The 14,652-nt window shown below is 45.1% G+C and overlaps 1 long non-coding RNA gene across 1 annotated transcript in view; it reads right to left on the reverse strand.

The window, feature by feature from the left end:
- Positions 1-14,652, reverse strand: part of LOC138658397 (uncharacterized) — a 158,216-nt gene that overhangs the window by 46,062 nt on the left and 97,502 nt on the right. The window contains exon 2 of the long non-coding RNA XR_011317487.1: positions 6,791-6,866. This is a non-coding gene — a long non-coding RNA (uncharacterized lncRNA). The remainder of the gene's footprint in view (positions 1-6,790; positions 6,867-14,652) is intronic.

Consider the following 14,652-nt stretch of genomic DNA (forward strand, 5'->3'; position numbering starts at 1 on the left):
TTCCTTACACACCCAGTTGCGGTGTTGTGCCAGCAAGTGTCTAATCGGACTTCAATCCTAGTTGGGGTTGTGTTCGCTGACTTCTTGCTCGCGCTCTATGTGCGGTACCGCGGTCCTGTGATGCAACAGGATTGCTTCCTTCACGCAGGGGGAAGTTAACCCATGCGTGTATACTTATAGTACCGCCATATAGTCCGTCTTACTAGCAATAGGGTTTATACCTGCACGGTGGACCTCGGACTGCGAACGCACCTAGTTTCATATCTTCTATACTTGGTGCGTTCCGCCAGTCCCTAACAAGATTAATATTGGCATTTCTGCTTGAGGGCCAGTCCTGTGTGTCACATCTCTCTCAAATTTCGGGGCACAGAAAGCGTAGTGTGTAATACTGGGCCTGATTTCTTGATAATTCTCCCAGAAACCAAAAAATAGTGGGAGATTAATATTGGCATTTCTGCTTGAGTGCCAGTCCTGTGTGTGCCATCTCTCAAATTTTGGGGCACAGAAAGTCTAGTGTCTATAATACTGTTTTTTGGGGGGTAGGTTTAATTCTCCCTCAACCCCTTTACCCCCAAGGGTGGTTTGCACGTTAATGACCGGGCCAATTTTTACAATTCTGACCACTGTCCCTTTATGAGGTTATAACTCTGCAACGCTTCAATGGATCCTGGTGATTCTGACACGGTTTTCTCGTGACATACTGTACTTCATGACATTGGTAAAAATTCTTTGATAGTACCTGCGTTTATTTGTGAAAAAAACGGAAATTTGGCAAAAATTCTGAAAATTTTGCAATTTTCCAACTTTGAATTTTTATGCAATTAAATCACAGAGTTATGTCACACAAAATACTTAATAAGTAACATTTCCCACATGTCTACTTTACATCAGCACAATTTTGGAACCCAAATTTTTTTTTGTTAGGGAGTTATAAGGGTTAAAAGTTGACCAGCAATTTCTCATTTCTACAACACCATTTTATTTTAGGGACCACATCTCATTTGAAGTCATTTTGAGGGGTCTATATGATAGAAAATACCCAAGTGTGACACCATTCTAAAAACTACACCCCTCAAGGTGCTCAAAACCATATTCAAGAAGTTTATTAACCCTTCTGGTGCTTCACAGGAATTTTTTGAATGTTTAAATAAAAATGAACATTTAACTTTTTTTCACAAAAAATTTAATTCAGCTCCAATTTGTTTTATTTTACCAAGGGTAACAGGAGAAAATGGACCCCAAACATTGTTGTACAATTTGTCCTGAGTATGCCAATACCCCTCATGTGGGGGTAAACCACTGTTTGGGCGCATGGCAGAGCTCGGAAGCGAAGGAGTGCCATTTGACTTTTCAATGCAAAATTGACTGGAATTGAGATGGGACGCCATGTTTCGTTTGGAGAGCCCCTGATGTGGCTAAACATTGAAACCCCCCACAAGTGACACCATTTTGGAAAGTAGACCCCCTAAGGAACTTATCTAGAGGTGTGGTGAGCACTTTGACCCAACAAGTGCTTCACAGAAGTTTATAATGTAGAACCGTAAAAATAAAAAATCATATTTTTTCACAAAAATTATCTTTTCGCCCCCAATTTTTTATTTTTCCAAGGGTAAGAGAAGAAATTCAACCCCAAAAGTTGTTGTACAATTTGTCCTGAGTACGCTGATACCCCATATGTGGGGGTAAACCAGTGTTTGGGCGGATGGGAGAGCTCGGAAGGGAAGGAGCGCCGTTTGACTTTTCAAAGCAAAATTGACAGGAATTGAGATAGAACGCCATGTTGTGTTTGAAGAGCCACTGATGTGCCTAAACATTGAAACCCCCCACAAATGACACCATTTTGGAAAGTAGACCCCCTAAGGAACTTATCTAGAGGTGTGGTGAGCACTTTGACCCACCAAGTAACATAGTAACATAGTAACATAGTTAGTAAGGCCGAAAAAAGACATTTGTCCATCCAGTTCAGCCTATATTCCATCATAATAAATCCCCAGATCTACGTCCTTCTACAGAACCTAATAATTGTATGATACAATATTGTTCTGCTCCAGGAAGACATCCAGGCCTCTCTTGAACCCCTCGACTGAGTTCGCCATCACCACCTCCTCAGGCAAGCAATTCCAGATTCTCACTGCCCTAACAGTAAAGAATCCTCTTCTATGTTGGTGGAAAAACCTTCTCTCCTCCAGACGCAAAGAATGCCCCCTTGTGCCCGTCACCTTCCTTGGTATAAACAGATCCTCAGCGAGATATTTGTATTGTCCCCTTATATACTTATACATGGTTATTAGATCGCCCCTCAGTCGTCTTTTTTCTAGACTAAATAATCCTAATTTCGCTAATCTATCTGGGTATTGTAGTTCTCCCATCCCCTTTATTAATTTTGTTGCCCTCCTTTGTACTCTCTCTAGTTCCATTATATCCTTCCTGAGCACCGGTGCCCAAAACTGGACACAGTACTCCATGTGCGGTCTAACTAGGGATTTGTACAGAGGCAGTATAATGCTCTCATCATGTGTATCCAGACCTCTTTTAATGCACCCCATGATCCTGTTTGCCTTGGCAGCTGCTGCCTGGCACTGGCTGCTCCAGGTAAGTTTATCATTAACTAGGATCCCCAAGTCCTTCTCCCTGTCAGATTTACCCAGTGGTTTCCCGTTCAGTGTGTAATGGTGATATTGATTCCCTCTTCCCATGTGTATAACCTTACATTTATCATTGTTAAACCTCATCTGCCACCTTTCAGCCCAAGTTTCCAACTTATCCAGATCCATCTGTAGCAGAATACTATCTTCTCTTGTATTAACTGCTTTACATAGTTTTGTATCATCTGCAAATATCGATATTTTACTGTGTAAACCTTCTACCAGATCATTAATGAATATGTTGAAGAGAACAGGTCCCAATACTGACCCCTGCGGTACCCCACTGGTCACAGCGACCCAGTTAGAGACTATACCATTTATAACCACCCTCTGCTTTCTATCACTAAGCCAGTTACTAACCCATTTACACACATTTTCCCCCAGACCAAGCATTCTCATTTTGTGTACCAACCTCTTGTGCGGCACGGTATCAAACGCTTTGGAAAAATCGAGATATACCACGTCCAATGACTCACCGTGGTCCAGTCTATAGCTTACCTCTTCATAAAAACTGATTAGATTGGTTTGACAGGAGCGATTTCTCATAAACCCATGCTGATATGGAGTTAAACAGTTATTCTCATTGAGATAATCCAGAATAACATCCCTCAGGAACCCTTCAAATATTTTACCAACAATAGAGGTTAGACTTACTGGCCTATAATTTCCAGGTTCACTTTTAGAGCCCTTTTTGAATATTGGCACCACATTTGCTATGCGCCAGTCCTGCGGAACAGACCCTGTCGCTATAGAGTCACTAAAAATAAGAAATAATGGTTTATCTATTACATTACTTAGTTCTCTTAGTACTCGTGGGTGTATGCCATCCGGACCCGGAGATTTATCTATTTTAATCTTATTTAGCCGGTTTCGCACCTCTTCTTGGGTTAGATTGGTGACCCTTAATATAGGGTTTTCATTGTTTCTTGGGATTTCACCTAGCATTTCATTTTCCACCGTGAATACCGTGGAGAAGAAGGTGTTTAATATGTTAGCTTTTTCCTCGTCATCTACAACCATTCTTTCCTCACTATTTTTTAAGGGGCCTACATTTTCAGTTTTTATTCTTTTACTATTGATATAGTTGAAGAACAGTTTGGGATTAGTTTTACTCTCCTTAGCAATGTGCTTCTCTGTTTCCTTTTTGGCAGCTTTAATTAGTTTTTTAGATAAAGTATTTTTCTCCCTATAGTTTTTTAGAGCTTCAATGGTGCCATCCTGCTTTAGTAGTGCAAATGCTTTCTTTTTACTGTTAATTGCCTGTCTTACTTCTTTGTTTAGCCACATTGGGTTTTTCCTATTTCTAGTCCTTTTATTCCCACAAGGTATAAACCGCTTACACTGCCTATTTAGGATGTTCTTAAACATTTCCCATTTATTATCTGTATTCTCATTTCTGAGGATATTGTCCCAGTCTACTAGATTAAGGGCATCTCTAAGCTGTTCAAACTTTGCCTTCCTAAAGTTCAATGTTTAGGAACAAGTGCTTCACAGAAGTTTATAATGCAGAGCCGTAAAAATAAAACAAAATTTTTTTCCCACAAAAATTATTTTTTTAGCCCCCAGTTTTGTATTTTCCTGAGGGTAACAGGAGAAATTGGACCCCAAAATTTGTTGCCCAATTTGTCCTGAGTGCGATGATACACCATATGTGGGGGGAACCACTGTTTGGGCACATGGGAGGGCTCAGAAGGGAAGGAGTGCCATTTGAATGCAGACTTAGATGGAATGGTCTGCAGGTGTCACATTGCGTTTGCAGAGCCCCTAATGTACCTAAACAGTAGAAACCCCCCACAAGTGACACCATTTTGGAAAGTAGACCCCCTTAGGAACTTATCTAGATGTGTGCTGAGCGCTTTGACCCACCAAGGGCTTCACAGAAGTTTATAATGGAGAGTCGTAAAAATAAAACAAAAATTTTTTCCCACAAAAATTATTTTTTAGCCCCCAGTTTTGTATTTTCCCGAGGGTAACAGGAGAAATTAAACCCCACAATTTTTTGTCCAATTTGTCCTGAGTGCGCTGATACCCCATATGTGGGGGGGAACCACTGTTTGGGCGCATGGGAGGGCTCGGAAGGGAAGGAGCTCCATTTGGAATGAGGACTTAGATGGAATGGTCTGCAGGTGTCACATTGCATTTGCAGAGCCCCTAATGTACATAAACAGTAGAAACCTCCCACAAGTGACACCATTTTGGAAACTAGACCCCCTAAGGAACTCATCTAGATGTGTTGTGATAGCTTTGAACCCCCAAGTGTTTCACTACAGTTTGTAACGCAGAGCCGTGAAAATTAAAAAAAATAATCTTTCCCCCCAAAATTATTTTTTAGCCCCCAGTTTTGTATTTTCCCGAGGGTAAGAGGAGAAATTCGACCCCAAAAGTTGTTGTCCAATTTGTCCTGAGTACGCTGATACCCCGTATGTTGGGGGAAACCACCGTTTGAGCGCATGGCAGAGCTCGGAAGGGAAGGAGCGCCATTTGGAATGCAGACTTAGATGGAATGGTCTGCAGACGTCACATTGCGTTTGCAGAACCCCTAATGTACCTAAACAGTAGAAACCCCCCACAAGTGACCCCATATTGGAAACTAGACCCCCCAGGGAACTAATCTAGATGTGTTGTGAGAACTTTGAACCCCCAAGTGTTTCACTACAGTTTATAACGCAGAGCCGTGAAAATAAAAAATCTTTTTTTTCCCACAAAAAATATGTTTTAGCCCCGAGTTTTGTATTTTCCCAATGGTAACAGGAGAAATTGGACCCCAAAAGTTGTTGTCCAATGTGTCCTGAGTACGCTGATACCACATATGTTGGGGTAAACCCCTGTTTGGGCACACGGGAGAGCTCGGAAGGGAAGAAGCACTGTTTTACTTTTTCAATGCAGAATTGGCTGGAATTGAGATCGGACGCCATGTCGCGTTTGGAGAGCCCCTGATGTGCCTAAACAGTGGAAACCCCACAATTATAACTGAAACCCTAATCCAAACACATCCCTAACCCTAATCCCAACAGTAACCCTAACCACACCTCTAACCCTGACACACCCCTAACCCTAATCCCAACCCTATTCCCAACCGTAAATGTAATCTAAACCCTAACTGTAACTTTAGCCACAACCCAAACTGTAGCCCTAGCCCTAACCCTAGCCCTAACCCTAACCATAGCCCTAACCCTAGCCCTAACCCTAGCCCTAACCCTAGCCCTAGCCCTAACCCTAACCCTAGCCCTAACCCTAACCCTAGCCCTAACCCTAGCCCTAGCCCTAACCCTAACCCTAGCCCCAACCCTAGCCCTAACCCTAGCCCTAACCCTAGCCCTAACCCTAACCCTAGCCCTAACCCTAGCCCTAACCCTAACCCTAGCCCTAACCCTAGCCCTAGCCCTAACCCTAACCCTAGCCCTAACCCTAGCCCTAACCCTAGCCCTAACTCTAACCCTAGCCCTAATGGGAAAATGGAAATAAATACATTTTTTTAATTTTTCCCTAACTAAGGGGGTGATGAAGGGGGGTTTGATTTACTTTTATAGCGGGTTTTTTAGCGGATTTTTATGATTGGCAGCCGTCACACACTGAAAGACGCTTTTTATTGCAAAAAAATATTTTTTGCGTTACCACATTTTGAGAGCTATAATTTTTCTATATTTTGGTCCACAGAGTCATGTGAGGTCTTGTTTTTTGCGGGACGAGTTGACGTTTTTATTGGTAACATTTTCGGGCACTTGACATTTTTTGATCGCTTTTTATTCCGATTTTTGTGAGGCAGAATGACCAAAAACCAGCTATTCATGAATTTCTTTTGCCTAACTATTATTTTAAGGGAAATTAAGATTGACAAGCTTCATTAAGAAGAATGGATGTTTTTGCCATTAAAATGGGCACTCTAGGTGTTTTCCTGGTCCCCACTCACTGCCGACTATGCTGCTCCATTGACTTGCATTGGGTTTCGTGTTTCGGTCGATCCCGATTTTACGACATAATCGGCCGATTTCACTCGACCCGACTTTTGAGATAGTCGGGTTTTGCGAAACCCAACTCGACTCTAAAAAAGTCAAGGTCGCTCAACCCTAGTCAAAACCATTGGATCCGAACGATTCTTATCCAATGTATTTGAGCGCTAATAAATTATCTTAATGTACACTTACCTTGTAATGTCTTCACATCCTGTTCCATCCAGATGTGTCCGGATCCCAGAATTCCAAGTGGCAGAAGTTCACCGAACTTCATATTGCGACACACAAGTGATGGGGTAGACAGGTCAAAGAAGAAAGCACAGAAGGGAGAAGTCAGCACATGGGGAAAGAGAGAGTGGATAGGTGGGTGAGCACATGGGGAGAGATTCTCAATGCTGCAAAGCCTGCCCCCATCATGACATTACTGCCCTCCTGATTCAATGGCATCTGGCCTCCATCTAGTCATTAATAAATGGGTAACAAATTTGTACATTTTGTCCATTGGTATTGTACAATTTATTTCAACTACCAATGTTTGAACTAGCTATTTTGCAAAAGTTTTTACAACCTTTTACCTGTAAAACTCTGTGAAATTGTTTGAAATTAATGTCAACCTACAAGTCAGTCAAACTTTTGAGTTTATAACAAATCGTGGAGACAATATATTCTCTATCTTAGACCTCTAGCTAAATATAAAGTCTGAAATAAAAATAAATTGAAATGACTCTGAGTTTTGCTCTCCGTAACCTCCATTTTTGTTAGTGCTTTATTGTCAATGAGATAACAGCCCACTGAGTGATATCATCTCATCAATCTGTCTTGTAGAATTTCAAGCTGTGATCCCAAAAGCCCTCATTTGTAATGGGAAATACCACATGGCTCTTTAGAGATAAAAAAAAAAAAGCTGAGTCCATTTTGTTTTCATCTTTCCCGAAATACTCCTGTCTATCTTAAGTATTATTCAGCAGTTTGATTTTTCAATATAAAAAGCCTTAAAGAACTAGATGAAATAAATATGCTACAAAACTGTCATATTTATGACTTTTGTAGACTTTCTTTTGCAGATTTGTTTTATTTTTTCTCTTTTAATACTTTCTTACTTCATTTGTTTTGTTACATTGAAATAAAATTTATCCGTTATTAAACATTCAATAATTCCAAAAACTACAATCATTTTCTTCAGAAAAATTACCAAAGATTGTAATCAATTTTGTTCTCTTTGTCAAATGTTTATTTCTTTTTAACCTTTTTCATACATACGAAAGTTATCCAAACATTAAAAGGAAATGCCCAAACAACTTTTGGTAAATTTATGAACCTACGTAGACTCCTTTACTACCAGAAAACAAGATGACTAAGGCTGGTTTCACACTTGCGTTTCAAAACGCATGCGTTTTAAAAAAAAATGCATGGTGAAAAAACGCATGTAAACACGTGCAAATGCTGCGTTTTTTTGACGCATGCGTTTTTGCATGTGGTGAAAATAACGCGGCATTTTGACGCGTTTACATGCATTTTTTCATGCGTTTGTGTTTTTTAAACGCATGCAGATAAATGTGTGACAGCTGCCAATCATCAAAATAAAGTAAAAAACCCACTATAAACAGAAAGAGCTAGGGTTAGGGTTAGGGGTAGGGTTAGGGTTAGGGTAAGGGGTAGGGTTAGGGTTAGGGGTAGGGTTAGGGTTAGGGGTAGGATCCCTTTATCAATTTTATGGTGTGGGGTGGTTTATCAGTGTGTTTTTATGTTTTTTTTTTTAAAAAAACGCATGCAAACGCATGTGGTTAAAAATGCATGCATTGACATAGACAGCTGTTAGGAGTCGAGTTTCCTCTGCTGCACAGGGGGAATCTCGATCCGTGTCTGCTGTGGTCTCCCATTCGGTATCGGCCGCAGTGGGCTCTGCTCAGCGGAGACGTCGCTCCCAGCGTCTCGCTGGGGCTGATTCGGTGCATAGGGTCACTACTGCCTTTTCTGGCTTTCCTATGGTACCCTGCACTGATCTGCAGTGAGCGAGCCTCTCTGGGACTAAGTCCTTGTTTACTCACACTGAGCATGCCCAGGGCAGGGTCTCCCATTGGAGGTCGAGGGCCACATGTTCGGTCACATGCTCAGGTGCTGCAGTACATTCCATTGGTCCTTCTGGAAGGTCCTGAAAAGGCAAAACATGCTCAGGTACTGCAGCACTTTCCATTGGTCCTTCTGGAAGGTCCTGAAAGGGCAAAAACTTCAGTAGCAGCTTCCTGTGCTGTAACTATATAAACTGCGCATGACCGCACGGCCATGCGCTAGTATTGTCTTGTAAATATGTGTGTGTGTTGTGAGTGAAAGTCGCTCTTTAAATAACCCTCCCTATTGAATGTCTGTTCGCGGAAGGTGAATGTTTGCTATCTAGTGCCCGACTTATCCTAGAGCACGTAACACACATCTCAGGGTCCAGTTGCTGTGTCCGCCAGTACGGCACCGTGCGCTTCCTCTGCGCTTTCCTTACCCAAGCCTGGGTGGTTAGTGGCGTCCGTCAGTGCGGCACCGCACGCACTCTCGTGCCTTATTTACTATTTCAATAGTTTCCTTACACACCCAGTTGCGGTGTTGTGCCAGCAGTGGTCTAATCGGACTTCAATCCTAGTTGGGGTTGTGTTCGCTGACTTATTGCTCGCGCTCTATGTGCGGTATCGCGGTCCTGTGACGCAACAGGATCGCTTCCTTCACGCAGGGTGAAGTTAACCCTTGTATGTATACTTATAGTACCGCCATATAGTCCGTCTTACTTAGCAGCAGGTACTTTCCTGCACGGTGGATCCCGGGTTGCGAACGCACCAATTCCATCTAATAAACTATATATTTGGTGCATTCCGCCAACCCTAACAGAATACTAGTGCCAGGATCTGGCTAAGTAATGGCGGATGAACAGCGATTGCAGGGGTACTTCCAGCTGCTGGAGGGCCGGTTGGCGTCTCTTGAGCATGCAATCTCGGCGGTGGATGTTACCGCAATAGCTGTTCAGGCTGCTAGCGTGGCTGCAGCAGCTTTACCCACTGCCACCTCTGTTCCGACCCTATCTCACCTTCGCCAAACCTTTGGAATCTCCAGTCCAGGCGTCCGAGTCACATGAGGCCTTAGAGGTGACACGAGCGGGATCCAAGTCTCAGTCCGCCCGTGCACATAAGGACCGTCATGTTTACCGGCAGTCAGGACATCTTGCCTCCAAGGGTCCTCAGCAGTCGGGGAAACGTCAGCGTTTAGTGGCAGTTGGAGGAGGTACACTAGACATGGCGACGTTTGCCTCAAAGTTGTCCTTCAAGGGGACAATTACCATAGGCCCATCCACTCTTATGGTCGAGCTATGCGTGGATTCTGGGGCAGCGGGTAATTTTATGTCTTCCTCTTTTGCCCAGCGTCACGCAATACCCTTGGTGATGCTCGCCAAGCCTGTGACCGTTCGAGTGGTAAATGGGTCAACACTACCCTCACAGATTACCCACCAAACCATTCCTTTCAGGCTTTCTGTGTCTCCATCACATCAGGAGATAATCTCCCTATTAGTCATTCCTGAGGGAATTGATGAGGTCCTGTTGGGGATACCATGGCTTCGATACCATTCTCCTCATATTGAGTGGTCCTCTGGGAGAATTTTGGGATGGAGTAAATCCTGCGAGGGTAGATGTCTGAGGGAGTGCGTTCAGGTTGCTACTACACAGGTACCCGCAGATCTTTCCTCTCTTCCCAAGCACTATTGGCGCTATGCAGACGTGTTCTCCAAAAGAGCTGCGGAGACACTTCCGCCTCACCGCCCCTATGACTGTCCTATTGACCTCTTGCCTGGTGCTGAGCCTCCCCGGGGTCGAGTCTATCCGTTATCTCTCCCGGAGACGGAGGCAATGTCTCAGTACATCCAAGAGAATCTGGCAAGAGGATTCATTAGGAAGTCAGTGTCACCGGCAGGGGCTGGGTTCTTCTTCGTACAGAAGAAGACTGGAGACTTACGTCCATGCATAGACTACAGGGGTCTTAACGCCATCACCGTTAAGAACAAGTACCCATTACCCCTGATATCTGAGCTGTTTGATAGGCTACGGGGAGCGAGGGTATTTACGAAGTTAGATCTGCGGGGTGCCTACAACCTGATTCGCATCCGTGAGGGGGATGAATGGAAGACGGCTTTTAACACCAGGGATGGGCACTATGAATATCTGGTGATGCCCTTTGGGCTCTGTAATGCCCCAGCTGTTTTCCAAGACTTTGTGAACGACATCTTCCGGGATATGCTCACCACCTCGGTCGTAGTCTATCTGGATGATATTCTCATCTTCTCTCCAGATATTGACTCCCATCGGAGAGATGTTCGCAAAGTCTTCGACCTCTTACGGGCAAACTCCCTCTACGCCAAGTTGGAGAAGCGTGTGTTTGAGCAGGAGTCCTTGCCTTTCCTTGGTTATATCATCTCTGCCCAGGGTTTGGCTATGGATCCTGCCAAGCTACAGGCTGTAATGGACTGGCAGGAACCCCATTCTCTTAAAGCGGTGCAGTGCTTTATGGGGTTCATTAATTATTATCGCCAGTTCATTCCACACTTCTCAACTTTGGTAGCTCCCTTGGTTGCCCTCACCAAGAAGGGAGCAAATCCCAAGTTGTGGTCAGAGGAGGTCTCCAAAGCCTTTTTTCTCGATCAAGTCACACTTCGCTAGCGCTCCCATCCTACATCGCCCCAATGTTGATAAGCCATTTATCTTGGAGGTGGATGCCTCATCCGTTGGTGCTGGAGCAGTCCTTTTCCAAAAGGATGCTCAAGGTCGGAAGCATCCTTGCTTCTTCTTCTCCAAGACCTTCACACCAGCGGAGAGGAATTATTCCATCGGGGACAGGGAGTTGCTGGCCATGAAGTTGGCTTTTTCGGAGTGGAGACATCTCTTGGAGGGAGCTCGCTTTCCCTTCCAAGTCTTCACTGACCACAATAATTTGGTGTATCTGCAAACGGCCCAGCGGCTGAATTCTCGCCAGGCTAGATGGTCCCTGTTCTTCTCCCGGTTCCATTTTACTCTCCATTTCCTCTCCGGGGAGAAGAACATTCGTGCTGACGCTCTCTCCCGCTCCGTGGTGTCATCGGAGGAGGAGGAGACTCGGCTTATTGTCCCTTCTGAGAGCCTGAGAACTGTAGCTCCGGTTTCGCTAGAGTCTGTGCCCCCGGGCAAGACTTTCGTACCAGCTAACTTGCGACCGGAGGTTCTCTCTTGGGCTCACTCCTCCAGAGTGGGTGGGCATTTTGGGACCAAGAGGACATCTGAGCTTCTGGCGAGAACATACTGGTGGCCGCATATGGCCCGAGATGTCAAGGACTATATTCAGGCGTGCGTTTTTTGCGCCCAGAATCGGTCTCCTCGGCAACGGTCTGCTGGGTTGCTTTACCCTCTACCGGTGGCAGACAGGCCCTGGGAGATGGTCGGGATGGACTTTGTGGTGGGTCTACCCAAGTCGCGTGGCTGCTCCATTATTTGGGTTGTTACCAACCATTTCTCCAAGATGGTGCATTTGGTGCCGCTTCCTCGGTTACCCTCAGCACGGGCCTTGGCGGTGTTGTTCATTAAACACGTTTTCCGATTGCATGGTATGCCTGATAAGATTGTCAGCGATCGGGGTCCCCAGTTTGCATCTCGGTTTTGGAGAGAGCTCTGCCGTTTACTCAGCATAGAGTTAAATCTCTCCTCTGCATACCATCCCTTGACGAATGGGTTGGTGGAGAGAACCAACCAGACTCTGGTGACATATTTGCGACATTTCGTCTCTGCTAGGCAGGATGACTGGGCATCTTTGCTACCTTGGGCGGAATTTGCCCTGAACAACGCCGTAGCCGATTCCACTGGTCAAACTCCTTTTCTCCTTAATTACGGCCAGCATCCGCGTGTCCCTGTGCCCATGCCCGTGTCATCCACCGATTCTAGGGTGGCAGACTGGGCAGTGGAGGCACGTGACATCTGGGACCGCACACAGGATGCCATCCGGGCCTCCAAGGAGAGAATGAGGGTTTCGGCTGATACACACCGGCGCCCCGCTCCGGTCTTTGCTCCTGGCGACTTAGTGTGGCTCTCCGCCCGTAACATCAGGCTGCGAGTTGAGTCCACTAAGTTTGCTCCTCGCTACATTGGCCCGTTTAAGGTTCTGGAACAGGTCAACCCTGTGGTCTACCGTTTGGCTATTCCTCCACGCCTTGGTATCACCGATACTTTCCACGTTTCCCTCTTAAAGCCCGTTCATTTGTCCCGGTTTTCCGAGTCATCTGCTGGGACATCGGGTTCATCCACAGATGAGTTTGAGGTGAATGCTATTGTGGGGTGCAAGGTGGTACGTGGCAAGAAATTTTATCTTTTGGACTGGAAGGGTCACAGCCCAGAGGATAGAACCTGGGAGCCTGTGGAGCACATTCGGGCTCTGCTGCTTATCGCAGCTTTTGAGCGTAGTGAGGCTCAAGGAGGGGGGGGCCCTAGGAGGGGGGTAATGTTAGGAGTCGAGTTTCCTCTGCTGCACAGGGGGAATCTCGATCTGTGTCTGCTGCGGTCTCCCATTCGGTATCGGCCGCAGTGGGCTCTGCTCAGCGGAGACGTCGCTCCCAGCGTCTCGCTGGGGCTGATTCGGTGCATAGGGTCACTACTGACTTTTCTGGCTTTCCTATGGTACCCTGCACTGATCTGCGGCGAGCGAGCCTCTCTGGGGCTAAGTCCTTGTTTACTCACACTGAGCATGCCCAGGGCAGGGTCTCCCACTGGAGGTCGAGGGCCACATGTTCGGTCACATGCTCAGGTGCTGCAGTACATTCCATTGGTCCTTCTGGAAGGTCCTGAAAGGGCAAAACATGCTCAGGTACTGCAGCACTTTCCATTGGTCCTTCTGGAAGGTCCTGAAAGGGCAAAAACTTCAGTAGCAGCTTCCTGTGCTGCAACAATATAAACTGCGCATGACCGCACGGCCATGCGCTAGTATTGTCTTGTAAATATGTGTGTGTGTTGTGAGTGAAAGTCGCTCTTTAAATAACCCTCCCTATTGAATGTCTGTTCGCGGAAGGCGTATGTTTGCTATCTAGCGCCCGACTTATCCTACAGCACGTAACACACATCTCAGCGTCCAGTTGCTGTGTCCACCAGTACGGCGCCGTGCGCTTCCTCTGCGCTTTCCTTACCCAAGCCTGGGTGGTTAGTGGCGTCCGTCAGTGCGGCACCGCACGCACTCTCGTGCCTTATTTACTATTTCAATAGTTTCCTTACACACCCAGTTGCGGTGTTGTACCAGCAGTGGTCTAATTGGACTTCAATCCTAGTTGGGGTTGTGTTCGCTGACTTATTGCTTGCGCTCTATGTGCGGTACCGCGGTCCTGTGACGCAACAGGATCGCTTCCTTCACGCAGGAAGTGAAGTTAACCCTTGTATGTATACTTATAGTACCGCCATATAGTCCGTCTTACCTAGCAGCAGGTACTTTCCTGCACGGTGGATCCCGGGTTGCGAATGCACCAATTCCATCTAATAAAATATATATATTTTGTGCGTTCCGCCAACCCTAACAGACAGCAATGCATTTTTTTGCGGCAAAAAAAACGCCGCTAAAAATACTACATGTTGCATTTCTGCAACACAACGCATGCAGAAAAAACGCATGCGTTGCAAAAACGCATCAAAACGCATACAAAAAAACGCATGCGTTTTTAATGTTAAATATAGGGAAAAAAACGCATGCGTTTTTTGCCGCAAAAATGCAAAAAAAAAACGCAAATGTGAAACCACCCTTAAAAAAGTGACAGGCGGGAGGTGCATTTCCTTAGAGAAAATAAAACTTATTTAAGGTTGCACTGAATTTTTAAGAACCTAAAAGAACCTAAATTTGAATTTTGTGCCAAATGTATTTTGTTTTGCAATGCTAATTTCTTCATTTTACAATCTGCATTTAAAATAAATTATTCTAATATTGCAATTTTCACATTTACCACTGGGGCTATTGTAGATTCTAGCTTCCCATCGTTTCAGGAAATAATAGATGTACAAAATCCACAATGAACACAATAAACA

Source organism: Ranitomeya imitator, chromosome 1 (genome assembly GCF_032444005.1).
Source record: "Ranitomeya imitator isolate aRanImi1 chromosome 1, aRanImi1.pri, whole genome shotgun sequence".
Lineage (NCBI taxonomy): Eukaryota > Metazoa > Chordata > Amphibia > Anura > Dendrobatidae > Ranitomeya > Ranitomeya imitator.